This window comes from Phyllobates terribilis, unplaced genomic scaffold, assembly GCF_046119375.1.
Source record: "Phyllobates terribilis strain yellow unplaced genomic scaffold, ASM4611937v1 Scaffold_1__5_contigs__length_1240528914, whole genome shotgun sequence".
Classification (NCBI taxonomy): Eukaryota; Metazoa; Chordata; class Amphibia; order Anura; family Dendrobatidae; genus Phyllobates; species Phyllobates terribilis.
This window is the reverse complement of record NW_027362761.1, coordinates 470,242,025-470,258,494: the sequence shown is the minus strand read 5'-3', so window position 1 is coordinate 470,258,494 and position 16,470 is coordinate 470,242,025. Positions and strand designations below refer to the sequence as shown.

Below are 16,470 nucleotides of genomic sequence, written 5' to 3'. Positions count from 1 at the left end.
CTCTTGACCTTCTGCCCTATGGCTTGTCCGGGAGTAGTGACTAGCATCACAGTTTGGTGTAAGAAGGATAATGCTACGGGGTTGGTTTTTAATGGATTTGCCTAAGCCCTTTAGTCCCAGTGAAGGGAAATAAATTTTAATGCTGCCTAAAAAGACATTTTAGACAACTTTTTGGGAACATTTTTGGAAGGCCCTTTTCTATTTCAGCATGATAATGCTCTAGTACACAAAGTAAGGTCCATAAAGGCATGCTTATTTGACTTTGGTGTGAAAGAACTTGAGAGACAGCCCTGATCAATCACCTTGGGAATGAATTGGAATGGTGATTACGAGCCACCACCCTCTAAAATGTTGAAGAAAGCCTTCCCATTAGAGAGTGGCTTTTGTAGCTGCACAGGGGGAACATTTTCTATATTACTAATGCCTATGGCTGAAGAATGAAATGTCAGATAAGCTTCTGTAGGTGTAATGTGAAGGTGTCCCAATTCTTTTGTCTATATAGCGTATCAGTGAGGGCTTATGCATGATGGCTCTTATTAGGAGCCATTACAGCACCATTGCCTAGACTCCATCAGACGCCACGCATATAGAGTTAACTTTTTGTACTAGAATCAATGCTTCTGGGGAAAAATTACTTGGTAGATATATAGTAATGGATCATGACAATATTATTTATGATAGTTTTGCTTAGAAACCAAGAAAATCAAACAGTTTGACTACATATGCAATGGGTACAGTAGAGAGCCTATTACAGCAATGGCTAAAATGTGGCCATAATTCAACTGTGTGTATGAGCTCTAATTAAAAGTACATGCATAGAGGCACATCGTGCAGCAGCAAGGAGGCCTGCAAGTAAAAACTACTAGAATTTTGACACATTGATTCATAACACTGCATATATAATGCAGCTTCAAAGAGTTAAATGATGAAATCAAGCCGAAACACATCAGTAGTATGAATTGTTGTCAGGGAAGTCAGGGATTCGCGTGCACACGATCCCGATTGCTCACTACGTAGCTATCGGACAGCGAGCAGAGAGCGTATGGCGTATACACCTCCGGATTCCAAGGCATGGAATATGTGTATACGCCCCCCGTACGGTCACTGCCTGCTCCACGATAGCCATATTACGATTATTCGCTGCTATCATCGATCAATTTTAAAATATAATACAGGCCCGATCGGACGTCTGCTTTCTGGTAGTGTATATGGCTTTGGGGGAGGAATGATTACAGGACAAAAGAAACAGGATTATTACATTTCATATTTAATCCAAAAGGGAGGCAGTACTTATGAAAAATATACAAAAGGTTTTACAAAGGGAGACATTACAATAGAGAACATACAGTTACACAAATAAAATGTCATTAAAGAAGAACTTATTAAAAATATCGCAGAGACGATTCCGTTTAGCTGGAGGGGAGGCGCTCCAATTGACCGTTATCAAATGTGACCCGTGCTATATGAAATATATACTCCAGGAATGAGTACTGACCAATCCTTGGCAGGGTCTTTTATGTAGAAAGGGGGATTTACCCACACATCCCCTGTGACGATATCACGTGGGCTGGGCTCCAGCCTTCATATTTTTATTAAAATATTTACCTTCCGCTATAACTTCTCGCTGGTTAATCGCAGTAGCTCACAAGTGACACCATATTTTTCATTACAAATTTACTTTTCTTTAGCGACCACACATGGCATTTCTCAGGGTGAGGCGGATCTGCTCGACCAACTTTAAGTTTGAGACACGTGCTTCTGATTTGGCCGAACGATTCAAACATAGGGGATAAAGTAATCGATGTATCGGCCGTGGCTATAGAAGAGCTCGGAACACTCCCCATGATCACCTCATCCATCCCCTTCCCGGATGCAAACAGAAAAGTCCGGACAGGATTCGCTTTATCTCCACATTTAACTCTGAGTGGTGTGGGGTGCGGCGTATCCTTTCCCGACACTGGGATGTAATGGGTACGGAGCCCTCCCTGAGGGAATATATTGGCGAATCTCCGTGCATGACACCTCCACACTCCAATACCCTAGCAGACATTTTGGTTTCCAGTCATTATGTCCCTTCTGGGAGAAACCCCTTTAGCTCCCGTGGCCCCACCTTGGGGACCTTTCCATGCGGTCACTGTGCCGCTTGCGCCAATGTCCTACGTACCACTATGTTCACGAACTCTGACGGCTCCTGCAATTTTAACATCCATCATCACATCTCTTGTAGCACTTCACATGTGATTTATCATGCTACATGTGGATGTGGACTTATCTATGTAGGTCTTACATCTAGGGAGTTGCGGGTCAGAGTCCATGAGCATGTGAGGGACATTGGCACGGCTGGGGCGATCCTTGATCCTCGGGAGCTCAAGACTCTACCACGGCACTTTAAATCTGCCCATAACTGTGATCCTCGATCACTGAAGGTTTGTGGCATTGATGTGGTACACTTGGGCTCCCGGGGAGGGAATGCCAAACGCCTCCTGGCGCAAAAGGAGGTAAGGTGGATCGTCACTCTTGATACTCTTTCGCCACAGGGACTTAATGAACATCTAGGCTTCTCCTCATTTTTATGATTTCTCTCTAGGAATATGTCTTCATTTATATTTATACTTTTCCTATGGAGATGATTAGCCTTGATGTTATTATTATTATTATTTTTTTCATTTTTTAATTTTCTTATTTTCTTTTTTGGTTTCCACATGTGCGTCTCCTGCGTCTGATTTCATCTTTGGGCTTGCTCTTCTCGGGGTGCCCTCAGGGGTCTCCCCTAGATGCTTTTCCTAGGGGTTAAACATCCACTTTTTGTTTTTATGGTCACTTTTAATCTGTTGTGTGCTCTAATACTCATATCTGTTACTTTTTGTTTAGTGCTCCTTATCACATTTCCCCTTGCACTTCCCATCCTGACATTTGGATCAGTGGCCTTTCTTATCCCGTCTATATGATGACCAAGCTGGAACTAGGAATACCCTCCAAGATTTTTCTTCTAGCAAGATCACTTTGTGCTACTTGTCTGTTTTTTATTTTCATTATTTTTGTACATCTCTATTGTTGTTTTTTTACCTTGTATTACTTTTTGTTTTATTTTTCTATTATTATTTGTATTTTTTGCTTTCTATTTTGCCCTCTGCCACTATTCCCCTCTATTTCCTATGCGGTCCCTATTTTCTTCTGATATGCGTTGCGCTATTCCATACTCACGATACTTACTGTTGTCCTCTATGGGACACACTGTGGCCTGCTGCGATGGCCTGCGGTGCGCATGCGCTGGGTTATTCGCGATCCGGCACCCGCGCGCGTCTGTCTCTATGGCGATGACGCGTTCCCGGATATTGTCATCGGACATTTCCGGGATACGCGCCTGCCATGACGGACGGCGCACGGCTGCTGGGGTTGCCATGACGCCGGCGCATGCGCCCGATTGGGCGGCCCTCACGGCAGCCATGATGTGGCGATCACATGATCGCCCATGTGATCATTCAAGGTCCTATTTATTTAGGTCCTTGTTCATTATCAACATGTGCCTCTTGATAAAGCCAACGCGAAACGCGCGTCGAGGCCCTCCGTGGATGGAAACTATCTGCCTCCCTGTGCCCCCTATATCCTAGAGAGTGTACTAACTATCTGGGTGAGTTCCCTAAATTACTGATTATTATAGTTTCCCACTTGAGCTAACGGGTATCTCACCCTGGTTTGATTGATACTCTGTACTCTCCCTATGTCTCTACCTCCCCTGCGTATTTTGTCCTTTTCCCCCTCTCTCTCTCTCCTCTTACCTTTCTGTGGATTTTGCACAAGAATGTACAAGAATATATACTTATGAGGGGTCTCAAGATGTAGCGGGTTTTTTCCTGATCCAATGATCACCCATTGTCATTGTACTCATTTCTTCTGTGTCACTATTTATATATTTATATTTCAATAATAAAAATATTGTTTCTTAATGCCATTTCTACTCGTTTTCGCTTCTTCTACTTTGCTTCCCGAGTAGGCATTTTTTTCTTGCGGTTATGGGTGGTGAGCAGGTTTTTCTTGTCACCACCTTTCCATGAGTTGGTAATATGCTGGCCATAGTGTTTCTCATTAGTTACTCCTGTGTTTTCACAGCTCTTCTCAGGCCGGCCATGGACTTCCACGCTCGAGACCAAACGTGGCTCGCTCAATTGAACGATATATCGGGTGACAATTTGGGTCTGGATCATGGTGGAACGGGGGCACAGCAGGGCACACGGGAGAATATAGTGAAGCTTAAGGGTCTTCTCAGGCGCAGGACGCGCACATGGTGGAACAAAGCCTTTTTAACCAAATACAGTATATCGAAAAATCCCTTATTCCTAGAGGGCTACGGATCCAGATCTTCCCTTCGTTTCCCATTATGGATGAGACTTTTAAAGCCAAATGGGAGGATCTGGCTAACATATGTTTGTTTGGCTTTCTGACTCTCCTAAGGGACCTTAACGAAACTTCCCTTAGGGAAATGGAGTCGGAAATTGAGTTAATTCAGACTCAACTTCATAAAAAGCTGGATCCAGTTAAGCTTAAACAATTAAATGACGAGGTGGACCTTGAGTGCCAGAGATGGGTGAAGGAGATTCACGCCAATAAACTTCAGAAACTACATAGGGACATAAATGATAAACAAACCGGATCTGTATATAGGTGGCGTAGTATGAATGACAGATCTCGGTCGAGATCCCGTAAGAACCATCCCTCGCGCTCCAGGTCCACCTTGGCCGCCTCATCTTTATCTACTGATGAACAATTATCTTTGGGGAATTTGGACGCCCGTCATGCATCGGAGGTTCCATCTACGTCAAAAATTCAGACCAGACCCACTCATAAGAAAAAACGTATTACTCCTTTTCAGGTGGGTGACCCGACGGGGGGCTCCGTATCATCAATTTATCCTCCCATACTCTTACTCGGGCACAGATGGAGGTCCTTAGTTTTGGGCTTTCATTTTCACCAACTAATGGGTTTGATTATTTCACAGACCTTAAGGACCTCCACCTGTTTGCCCGTAAACTTATTTTAAAAAAATTACATTTCAGAGCATCTGGTGAGGGGACCTCTGTGACTGCGGCGGAGAGGGAGGCCTTGGCTAACTTAGAGGACCTCCTTCTGGAGCAGGAGCAACCATTGACAGGTGGGTCACTACAAGCAAGATATCCCAGGTCTACAAGATTCCCTCCCTTGTCAAAGAGTCCAGCGACAGAGCTGTTTGTGCGTCTTGTGGCGGGCGATCTAAGATGCCTCCCTACACGGAGACGTCGTAATAACCTCACCTATCCACAGCGCACAGCACTCAGTGAATTACAATCATTATCTGACATTGTTATCAAGCCAGGTGACAAGGGAGGGAATATTGTTCTCTGGCCTTGCTCCCTCTATGAGAGGGAGGCCCTGCGTCAACTTAGAGACACCCAAACTTATACTCTATTGTCTTGTAATCCCACGGCCTCCTTCTCCGACGCACTCCAGGGTATTTTGGGTCGAGCCTGCGATCGGGGCCTTATTGATAGAAAGACCGTGGAGGCACTTACCATCCACTTCCCAAAAACGGCCACTTTCTATATTCTTCCGAAGGTTCATAAGGACGCGGTCAACCCCCCGGGACGTCCGATCGTGTCGGGTCTAGAAGGCATATGTGGCCCCATATGTCAATACATTGACAACCATCTTCGACCCTTAGTCGAGACCCTTTCTTCTTACATCAAAGACACGACGGACGTCCTGACTCGGGTTGATGGCGTCCTCCTCACAAATGACACCCTTCTTGTCACGGCCGACGTCGAAAGTCTATATACATGCATAGGCCACAATCTGGGCCTGGCTGCAGTCCGCCTCTTCCTGGGTAGTTCCAATCTAGACGGCCCTTCGAGAGAGTTTATCCTCGAGCTCCTTGAATTTGTCCTCTGCCATAATTATTTCCTAGAGAGTGCACTAACTATCTGGGTGAGTACCCTAAATTACTGATTATTATAGTTTCCCACTTGAGATAACGGGTTTCTCACCCTGGTTTGATTGATACTCTGTACTCTCCCTATGTCTCTACCTCCCACGCGTATTTTGTCCTTTTCCCCCTCTCTCTCTCTCCTCTTACCTTTCTGTGGATTTTGCTTGCATCCATTATGTACAAGAATATATACTTATGAGGGGTCTCAAGATGTAGCAGGGTTTTTCCTAATCTAATGATCACCCATTGTCATTGTACTTATTTCTTCTGTGTCACTATTTATATATTTATATTTGAATATTAAAAATATTGTTTCTTAATGCCATTTCTACTCGTTTTCGCTTCTTCTACATGGCATAGCTGTGGTCTGTTATTTTGTACTTTTTCATTACAGCTCACCAGAAGGACGTACAGATTCCAAAAATTATGCGTATTGTTCATTAGCGGACCCAGCCACTAAAATATGTGTCCCATTTTTATCGGAAGTATAGAGCTTTCGACATTCCATATTTCGTGTCGGTGCCGGCAAGACTGTAGATTTCTGATGAGCAAAAGGGAGATGCCCGGGGGGTGAGGGAGAATTATTTTGAAGCCATTCTCACCTAGGTGTATATTTATCGCAGGCCTGTGCCACTAGGAAATTCAATTTTGTGATTATTTGAATGGACTATTGAGATTCTTTTACTCTGACAGATGGTCAATAAGGGAGGGGGGAAGAGAGAGGCTTTTTTTGTACTGCTATTGGCATATTAGCCACTTCTCTAGAGTGTCAGCTCTTGGTCTGGTGACAAATAGTATAGAGGAGGGGGAATGAGTGGTTTCAGGGGGAGAGAGAAATTCTTAATATTTTCTATGACAACTGCAATTAAAGAAAAAGCCATCCTCTTTTCTGTAATTTGCTGGCCAACAGAGTCATCTACTGTCCATAATTCAATCAGTGTAATCCAATGTTGCAATGAAAACATTGAGTAAAGAGGGTATTTGTGGCAAGAACCTAAGCTGCAGCAGCCATATGACATCTAAACTTGGTAAAGTACAAATATCCTTTCTAACACATAGTAGATATTATAGCTATACAGCATCAGCTTATGGCCATGGCCCCTCTATCAGTATTTGGTCAGTATTTGCTCAGTAGTGGGAGACAAAACCAAGAGTGGGTAATAAATGCAGAATTGGTGCACTTATTTCTATTATACCTTTTCTGTAATTGTTCCTCACCAGGTTTTTGCTCCCACTCCTGAAAAAAAATACTGACCGAATACTGATAGTGAGACCGTGGACTAAGAATGGAAAATACATTGTAGATCTAGCACAATAACAATAAAGTAAGTTATATGTATACAATTTTCTTCCTTATACCTGACAACCATTTGCTTCTGGTTTACTAAAATCAATAGGAAAATGGCATCACAACAACCAGACAGAAGTAACCACACTTTAAAAAAAATGCAAAACTTTTGGTCGCTACTATATGTTGTTGTGATGCCATTTTCCTGATGATTTTAGTAACCCAGAAGCAAATGGTTGTCAGGTATAAGGAAGAAAATTGTGTTTGACATTGTTTTATCCCTTTGTGTTAGTTTTCAACATTTGCTGGGCCAAATGTTTTGCATATTTTGTCATGGGTAGTCGAATTTTGCCTAAAATGTTTTTTTTTTGTGTGTGTGTTTATTTTAGAATAAAAAAAGGCAAAGCCAAAGCCAAATGTATCACCAGGTGTCAGGATACTTATTATTCTGAGAGTTAAGTCAGGCAAAAGCCAAAAAGAAGTAGCTATGGAACAGCTGGCAAACGTAGAAGTGGACGACCAAGGAAAACTTCCTCTAGAGTTGATCACACTATTAAGAAAAAGTTAATATCTGATGTCCATAAAAGTGCTGTACAGATTTCACATGAAATGAATTAAAAATATGGGGTCAAAGTGAGTCGCCAAACTGTGGTGCAATGGCTAAGAGCAGTAAGGTTGAATGCACGAGTTCCAGTCAAGAAGCCTTTCATCTTTGCAAAGAACTGGAATGTCTGACTTGAGTTTGCCAAAGAACAGCCAATGGAAAGAGACAGATTGGTCTAAGGTGTTGTGGTCGGATGAATCCAAGTTCTCTCTGTTTGGTAGTGATGGCAAGCACTATATATACACCGCTCAAATGGACAACGTAATGATGTAAGTTACCAAACACCTAGAGTGAAACATGGTGGTAGCAATGTCATGGTTTGGGGCTGCTTTTCTGCATCGGCGATTGGCCCTCTGCAAAGATTTAATGGAAATATGAATGCTACCATATACAAGGATATACTGGAGAATGTAATGCTGCCACATGGTAAAACCAAAGAAGGCAGGGAATGGAAATTCCAGCAAGACAATGATCCTAAGCACACATCCAATTTAGTAAAAAATTGTTTAGCAAAGAAAAATGTTCGTCTGTTGCAATGGCCAAGCCAATCACCTGATTTAAACCTTATAGAACACCTTTGGGATGAGTTAGGGCGATGAGTTGGGGCCCATACCCATAGCAATAAAGAATAATTGTTTGTAGATTTGCAAATGGAATGGAGCAAGATCCCTCAAGATGTCTTCAATACCCTAGTGGCTTCAATGCCCCGTCGGTGTGGTGCAGTAATTAAAGCAAGAGGTTATACTACAAAATACTAAGTTATGGCATTGTAAACAATGAATTACTCTCTATGTTGTGATCAATAAATAGTATATGCAAAACTTTTGGCATTCAGTTTTCTTTAATTAAATGACCATACCTGTATTCAAAAGCATTTTGGTTAAAATGAAGGTCTTGCATGATGACAACTTCATGCACTTTCAATTCATCATCAGGAAAATGGTATCACAATAAGCAGACAGAAGAATTCACACTTTTAAAAAAAATGCAAAACCTTTGGTTGCCACTGTATATATATATATACTTATATATATACTGTATAAGGAAGCCCCAAGTCATCACAGTGTGTTTGCCAGAACAAGTTTAAAACAGTTTGAAAAGTTGCAAAATGTTTGCGCAATGCAAAGTGGGGCAAGAATGTTGTGACTTTTGGAGTTGTCACGTTCATTTCTTAATGAATTTGGCACATCTTATTCCTACACGCCACTCATTAATGTACGATGCTCTAGTCTTAATGAACAAAGGCCAAATTAATCAAAACACTGCAAGGTCTATTGAGAGATTATAACCCTGATTCATTAAGACTGGCGTTTTGCATGGTAGACATAATAAGGGCAGTGCAGGAAAAAAATGTGCCAAATTCAGAAAGATGTGAATTCTACGTACTAATTTCAGCTAATCTTATCAGTGGCGTGCACCTCCATGCAACTCGCTAGGAATATTACTACAGTTCATGAATGGAGTAAAATTTCTGCCATACTTTTGATGAATTTGATGGGCAAGAAAAGCCACACCTGTCTCACCATGGTTCCTGCAAAGCTCTACCCATTTTGGCATAGCTGATTGAAACTGGTGTGAAAACACCAAAAGTCGCTACGTTTTTACATAACTTCACATTATGAAAATATGTTATATATTTGCAGCTTTTAAAAGTGTTTTATGCCAGTGTACTAACAAACACTTTGCTGAATTGGAACCATTATATATGCAGCAGGGGCACATTTATTGCTCCTGCTGTACCTGTAAACAATACTCATTATGTAGGTACAGTGCCTCAAGTACTAGTAGACGGTGTGCACCTGAGAATTATAACACAAGAACAAAACTACTTCAGATTGTAGCTGGATCAAACTAAACTTTTTGCAAGAAATGTATCAAACGTTTTATTTTCAAATTTGTAGCATACTTTACACCTTGGAAGCTGATTTGAAAGTTATCAAAAAGAAAAAGTGTCTGGTTGTAACGTGGTGCAGGGCGGTGATTGAGGGTGAGGTGAGCATCATCCGCGCCCAGCCACGCTACAGGAAAATGGGAGACCTGGCTGAGTGTGTGTGCTGCTGTTACTTTGTCGATACACCTCTGCACTCCGCATACTGCCATATTACTTGGCAGGCTAGGTCCAGATGAGGTAGAGATGAATGAAGCCAGAGTCCAAAAATAAGCTTTTCTTTAGTTAACAACTTGATGGGTAGTATATGCATCAGATTTCAGGTACAACACTTAAAAAAAATTCTTATGCATAATCCAAAGACAGGAACTTTACGGTTACATGTGGCGGCACGTCACTTCTGTTACATGTTACCTAAGTCCAGTAAATTATTATGGGAAGCTCCACCTTCCCCCGCAAGTATTGCACAGGTCGCTTCGGACCCTCACAGTTAGTCTCAACTCCCAGTGGATTTGTGAGTACCTCACTAGCTAAGGTACGTCAGAACGACTCCCCACTACTATTCTCAAAGTCCATTCAATAAGGGCCACATGCTCCTTGCTGTGACACTGCATCTTGAGCTCCTCCTAGGAGATAATTGTTTACTTAAGACCCACTTGCTTGAGATAAGGAATCCTTCTTTCAGCTTAGTCCTTGCTTTGGGCCTCCTGGTTTGAGGTAAGAAACACATCCTTCTCTTTATCTTTGCTAGGCATCCTACCTCCAGTTTATCCCTGCTTTCCTTCAGAACTGATATATGATGGACTACCCTCTTCGCACACGAACACCCATTACAATGCAAGCAACTAGACCATAGGTTTGTTCACTTCTCAATCCTTTCCCTATCTAACTAATCAACAGGAAACTGCATCTGCTTGTGCCCACGTAAATCCTCGCATCCTGGGCTAGTCCCAATATTAACCCTACCTACAGCTGACTCACTGCTACCAGGCAGAAAGTAAATAAAAGAACATCTTAAACAAAGCAATGACTTATATATACAGTATGCACACTTACTATACACACATAAACAGTGAATACTCTATACCATGTCTACAATTGTACATGTTCAAATATGCAAATTGTAGTTTCTTTTACACAGGATTATTACTTTATTTGCCAAAAACTCATATTAATAAACTTGGAGACCTAATTGATCCTTAGAGATGCTTTAATGATTTTTACTATGTGTTATTTATATGTTTGTGATTCAGCACAGTTTATTTTCTGCATTCTATTACCTGGTAAAAAATGTGCATACTTATACAAGCTCTGTACTTTATATAGCTATTTTATTGTTTTATATGGATATGGAAGTAGTCATGTGGGAAATACTGAATGCAAAAGAAAAGATAAACCTGACAAATATTTTAACCACGATTGCTGAAGAATAAGAAAACTGCAAATCACAAGCCTAAATAAATCATTTGAAGGCTTATAAAACATAACCACAGCTGGCTTATAAAATCATAAGGATCATTGCATGCTACAAATAGGAAATGCAAAAATAGTAACTTAATGGAAAATTGTAGGTAAAAGTGCATTGTTTACAGTTTATTCTTCACATTATATTGTATGTATAAAATATCAGTACTTGCTTTACATGTTGATGAAAACATAAAATTGATGACAGGGTCTGGGAGAAATTTCTCGGGAGACTCCAAGGGGCTTTGATGATTCACAGGAGAAGACTGTATATTTTTAGCTGTTTCTACTTTGATGCATTATAAACATGGAGGGAGAATAACTATAGTAAGTGCAGGGCTTGCAGTTGCCCCCAGGCTCTGGTGCCTAGTGGTCTCAAAAGATCAATTTGGCTCACGTGAGAAGACCAATAATAATGAATACCCATGATAGTTGGGGATGTGTTTGGATATTTTGCACTGGGGCCAACGAGCTTCATGGAAAACCACTATAAAAAGGAATGCCTATACCTTCACTTATAATATAACAACCATTATGCACGACTGCTATCTTCTCTTGGAAGATACATGCATTCCAACAAAGTCTACATCCAAACCAAACAAAAATTGATTAAATGAATTACAGAACAGGAGATTTTACTATATTAAGGTCAATACCAAAATTAACCCATTAAGACACCAAAGACAAAATATTAATCCCCTTGGCCACCATGGTCAGAAAAAAAGCAGTGTATTCAATACTCAAAGTCATCAAAAGGTAGCCTGGTCATTTGGTGTTAAGGAGAATCCCAAATTAGAGTAGAGGTTGTATTGTATTCAATTCCACATGGGTATTCTGTGTTCTATCGCCATAAATTATTATCTTAGCAATAAATAAATATTCTTGCTGTATTCAAAGTGTATGCTGAAAGTATACAAATAGTTCATGCAATAAGTAGGTTATTTAACAAGACTTTGGTTGATAGACGGCACACTTTACTTTATATTTTTACTTTTGCTGTATCATCGCAATTTTAACTCCAGACAAACGTAAGTATGTAAGGGATAATCATAATTCCACCTTAAAGGGAACAAGACAGCAGAAATTACCACTTAAAGGCTATAAGAGCAATTTATCAGCTTGCTAATACCATTCTTAATGATCCCCATACGATCACTAATCGCAGCTGTAGTATGTTCAAAACTAATGTTCAATGCCGGTGTGAGGTACCCGGACCAGCGTAAATCATTTCAACTGCTCCTCATCATTTCTTCTCCCCCTCCTCTCTTCTCTCCCTGCACACACTGTGATGCCAATCATGTCTCTGTGGCCGTGATACCAGCTACCTGTTATAAACATGGCTGTCTATGGAAGTATGAATGCAAAGGGTTAGTAAGAGGCACACGATCTCTTGTAAGTGGTGCTAAGTAACAGGCCCAAGTACAAGTAACATGAGACAAGCCAGTTGGTTAATGGCAGAGACTGAGAGACTGTGGGTGTTATTTCCTAGTCTCCATGGGTTGTGAATGCTAGAAGTCTACTGAAGGAACAATTCTTCTGAATTTATTCGCGTGAGTGGACTGGTTGGATAAAGAGGACAATCAAAAGAGGATTCCTCTTCTTCAACTTTAAAGGGAATCGGCTACCATGTTTTCGCTATGTGATCTGACAAAACCATGAGGCAGGTACTAAGACCCTGATTCCCATGATGTGTCACTTAGTTTGCTAGGTGCAGAAGTTAGGATAGAATCACAGTTTTCTCTGCGGCAGATCTAGCAGAGCTCAGTTGTTGATCTGTGTATAACCCTGTCCACACCACTGATTTCTGTGTACATTGTACAGTACAGACCAAAAGTTTGGACACACCTTCTCTTTTAAAGATATTTCTGTATTTTCATGACTTTGAAAATTGTACATTCACACTGAAGGCATCAAAACTATGAATTAACACATGTGGAATTATATACTTAACAAAAAAGTGCGAAACAACTGAAAATATGTCTTATATTCTAGGTTCTTCAAAGTAGCCAACTTTTGCTTTGATGACTGCTTTGCACACTCTTGCCTGGTTCCCACCGTGAAGCATGGAGGAGGAGGTGTGATGGTGTGGGGGTGCTTTGCTGGTGACACTGTTGGGGATTTATTCAAAATTGAAGGCATACTGAACCAGCATGGCTACTACAGCATCTTGCAGCGGCATTTAATTCCATCCGGTTTGCGTTTAGTTGGACCATCATTTATTTTTCAACAGGCCAATGACCCCAAACACACCTCCAGGCTGTGTAAGGGCTATTTGACCAAGAGCGAGAGTGATGGGGTGCTACGCCAGATGACCTGGCCTCCACAGTCACCAGACCTGAACCCAATCGAGATGGTTTGGGGTGAGCTGGACCGCAGAGTGAAGGCAAAAGGGCCAACAAGTGCTAAGCATCTCTGGGAACTCCTTCAAGATTGTTGGAAGACCATTTCCGGTGACTACCTCTTGAAGCTCATCAAGAGAATGCCAAGAGTGTGCAAAGCAGTCATCAAAGCAAAAGTTGGCTACTTTGAAGAACCTAGAATATAAGACATATTTTCAGTTGTTTCACACTTTTTTTTTAAGTATATAATTCCACATGTGTTAATTCATAGTTTTGATGCCTTCAGTGTGAATGTACAATTTTCATAGTCATGAAAATACAGAAAAATCTTTAAATGAGAAGGTGTGTCCAAACTTTTGGTCTGTACTGTATGTCCACACACTGATCATTTGCAGCAAATTTTCCTGCATCAAAAACTATGATAAATGCTGTGAAAAACATACAGACATTTTTAATGCATTTTTACATGCATTTTGGATGAATTTCTACTTGCATTTTTCCTTTTTATTTGACTGGGTGACAAACACTGCAATAATACTGAAAGAATTGTCACGCTGTAGATTTGAAAAATCCCCTTGATGGTTCAAATCTGCAAGGGAAAAATAAGCAGCATGTGCAGGAGAGTTTCGAAATCTCATACAGTTTGCTGTACTGTAAAGTGCGGCATGTTTTACCCTTTAGGCTTTGTACCCAGGATGAGTTTTTGATGCCGAATATTTTTGCTCCTTCAAAAATGCAGCCTCTTATATTTTCAATAAAGTGGATAGGATTTTTAGAAATCTCATGCCCAATGTGCTTCTTTTTTAAAGAGAATCCATCAGCAGGTTTTTGCTATGTAACCTGAAGACAGTATGAGATAGGGCTTAAAACCCAGATATCAGCAATGCCTCTCTTATCAAGCTCTTTGGTTTTGTTTACTTGCAATGTTTGTTTTAGCACCAGGAGCTTATCATTTCTGGGACATATGCTGTCTCCTGGTCCAACTCCGCCCTTTCTGTGATAAGCAGCCCACTGTCTATGGACATTGTATCCAAAGAGACTGGTGAGGACAGGCTTAGCTTCCTCAGCTGTGCTTCCTGCTAAATCTAGCAACTCTGATTGTGTCAGAACAGTTGCACCCAGTAATATAAGTGATACATCACTGGATTCAGTGTTCTTTGCCTGAGATAGTAGCAAATACCTGCTGACAGATTCCCGTTAATCAGAGTAAACTGACCTGTGTTGCATGTTTCAGATCCACAGCATGTCAATTTCTCTGGTGGGTGCGCTGACTTTTATGTGCAGATTTTACCCTAAGACCTTCATTAGATGCAGAAAATCTGCAAATAAAAAATGCACATGCGTATTTATTGCGTTTCCACAGCGGAAACGCATCAAAAACACATTTAACCCGCAAATGACAATATCAATAAATTTTTGTCAAAGCCAAATACCAGGAAGTACCAAAAGAAAGTAGCTTTGTTTAAAACATGACACACCAACAAGAGACAAAAACCACAGCTTCAAAACGCATGTAAAAAAATGCAGTGTAAAAAATGTGATAAAGACACATGTAAAGTGAGTGTGTTTTTATCATGTTTTTGAGGCAGCCTACAAAAAATTGCTGAAGAAAATGAGGCAAAAATGCAGAATGTGAACAAGCCACAATACTTGACACAACCCATTTCCCTCAGTTGTGAATACTTAAAAAGAGTCCAGTTTCTGAAGAGTCATAGCATTACTAGTTTTTCATGATCTAGACTCAAAGCTCTACACATATTCTATCCAAATTTTGTGGGAGACAACTCATTTCTAAGCAGTAAGATATTTTTACATTTCACGAATAATGCATTTTAGAGAAGAAGCTTCGGCGTTCTGCTCAGTTAATCCACTTTGTTCCCATATTTACAAGCAAATACATATTAGAATTCAACATAATTACAATTTTGAAGTCAGTTAAGGGCTTTATATCACAAGAAGCCATGAAGAACCTATGCAGAAAATATTTTTTTTTCTCCAGTGAGCCAACTAATTGGTCGGGGCTGAGAATAATGTGTATTTTTGTAAGTATATTTACTTCAGGCTTTGCAAATAAATATGAATCATGAATATTTTATGATTTTTTTTTCTACTTAGCCAAATGTCGATTCCAATTTTCATTTTTAGGTGTTTAGAGACAATATCACAATACGTTCTTTCATTTCATAATAAAAATCTCTTCCTCTCAATCTACTTTAAAGATTAAGAATTGGCAAAAGCAAAAACTTTGTATAGAAAATTCAACCTCCCAATTAAGTGGCTTTTTGACCACCTACTTGATTATTGATGGCTTAAGTGGACCCATAGTAGTTAAATGGAATCAATGGTTTGAGAATGACTTATTGTAACCTTCAACTTTTTTGCATTAGAAATATATTGAATAACTCCACGTATACCAGTTTTGTAAGCTTTCTGTACTGAAAAGTGATGGCTTCCTTTAGTCAAATCATTTATCATTTTTTACTTTTTATTTTTTTCTTGCTGAATTTCAGTAAAACTAAAGCACCTTTCTTCAAAATACAGAAATGGTCCAATGAGTGATGTATTAAAAAAAAGAAACAATATTTCTGGTTCTTCAGAGATACTGGCAAGGGAAAAAAAACTAAGAAATCACTGAGCAACAGAGAAAGTATACAAAGTATCTCTTCTAGAATGCATGTGGGAATAAAAGTGACAAGCCTGTAATACAATTTCTAAGCAAAGAAGAGCAGCTGCATCATGGGAAAAGTAATAAACCTTGCATCAAAGAAAGATTATATATTTTTTTAAGAAAAAGTAAGAAAAAGTAAATAGAATGTTTAATGTAATGTTTTAGACAGACTTAGTAGAAAGACTGGCAATTTACCTAATATCAATCCTCAGGTAATTCATGTGAAGACTATTTAAAGGAAGGTCCACCTTAAAAAAATA

The 16,470-nt window shown here is 40.2% G+C and overlaps 1 protein-coding gene across 2 annotated transcripts in view; it reads right to left on the bottom strand.

The window, feature by feature from the left end:
- Positions 1 to 16,470, bottom strand: part of EDIL3 (EGF like repeats and discoidin domains 3) — a 1,054,696-nt gene that overhangs the window by 134,963 nt on the left and 903,263 nt on the right. The window lies entirely within an intron of this gene.